This window comes from Mizuhopecten yessoensis, unplaced genomic scaffold (genome assembly GCF_002113885.1).
Source record: "Mizuhopecten yessoensis strain PY_sf001 unplaced genomic scaffold, ASM211388v2 scaffold8537, whole genome shotgun sequence".
Taxonomy (NCBI): Eukaryota; Metazoa; Mollusca; class Bivalvia; order Pectinida; family Pectinidae; genus Mizuhopecten; species Mizuhopecten yessoensis.
This window is the reverse complement of record NW_018407597.1, coordinates 1,442,558-1,444,095: the sequence shown is the minus strand read 5'-3', so window position 1 is coordinate 1,444,095 and position 1,538 is coordinate 1,442,558. Positions and strand designations below refer to the sequence as shown.

The 1,538-nt window shown below is 34.1% G+C and overlaps 1 protein-coding gene across 1 annotated transcript in view; it reads left to right on the top strand.

Moving 5' to 3' along the window:
- Positions 1 to 1,538, top strand: part of LOC110456153 (transmembrane protein 2-like) — a 33,412-nt gene that overhangs the window by 3,225 nt on the left and 28,649 nt on the right. The window lies entirely within an intron of this gene.

Sequence of the window (1,538 nt, the reverse complement as noted above, 5' to 3'; positions counted from 1 at the left end):
TTTTGTTATATGTAAACAGGGACAACTGTCATTGTGTAAATGTCACCCCTCTGCAAAAAGTTCCGATTTTTTTCAAGGAAGATAACTCTTACCCGGATCGAAGTGATTGTAAAATGTAAAATAAATTAATTATAAAGCCATTGTGTATATTTTGTTCAATTTCCCATTCTATATGTATAGATCTTTGTGTCCTGTTGGCTTTTAGCTTGTAGATAATCACTTTTATCCGTACAAATTCAATAAAAAACACTTTGTGTAACATGTGTTACACTTTTTGCGATAAATAAAATATTTGTAGGGTTAATTAGAAATGCTTCTTTTCATTTTATTATTGTTGTTATTGTTCCGAACAATGGCACACACAAAAAAAACCCCGGAAAATATTAAAATTGACGAAAATTCATTTTTTTTGTATTGTTTCCAAAAAAGTCCCCAAACTATCGGAATGTTTAGATTTTCATAAAAGCAACTCTACATAGTTGCATAACCATTATATGAAAGTTTCAACGAATTTTGGTGGTTAATTGCGAAAGTGTGGAGCCACCTTAATGCTGAACGTTAAGCAGGGAATAAAAACTACCATTTTAAGGACTTTTGTATGTCCCAGCCTAGGGACAGAGCCCATTGCCCTCCTCACCTAGGCGAACGCTCACCATTCAAGCAAAATGTGAGGTGGTGCCAAGCAAGGCGCTTAGGAAATAAAAAAGTAGTTGGAAATAGAAAGAAAGATGAAGATCCCAAATATTGCAATGAGCGCAGCAGATTTATTTTGGTCGCTTTTATGTCCCAAAATAGAGGACACCAAAGCAAATCCCCAATTATGCAGGGGTTCGCACATTAGTCGTCTCCTACGATACCTGCAGTGGGTAATAGCAGGTGTATTGTTTTCCCAATCCCCCACCTGCAGGAATTATTTTTAAATATAGGTAAAGTTTTCTGCATTTTGTTATTTGATTCTCTGCTTACATAGGACGACATTCCCGTGACGATGCGTGCAGCTTCCAGTCGATATTTTTTTTTTATTTGAATCGCCCGGGAACAACCATCACATATCTCACAGACGTACTCTAACAAGGGCAGAATAAATTATTTAAATATTTTGTTCAAAGTTTTACGAAATAATTTTTATTTAAATCGACACAACGCTCCAATTCATTTCGAGGTATTTTTACAAATATGTTCAATATGTAGGGTCCATCGAAGGTTTGCACCCAGTGTAATTCTCAAATGTTTGTGGCTTTCAACAAAATGTATGGCTACATCGTCAAACGTTAGATTAATATCAAGTTCGGATTCAGTGTTAAATACTAGTAATGCCTCAGGTTTTTACCAAATTGTTGATTATTTTTAGTTTAAAGTTCATTATAGTTTCAATATTTAGAAGTAAATTGTAAGAATATGTAATAGACGTATTATCTGCAAACAGTCGTGAGAGGCTTATCAAATTATAAGTAATATCATTAATAAATAAATTAAATAACGGAGGCCCAAGTACAGAACCCTGAGGCGTTTGTTGTTTAAGTATCTGATAATATATT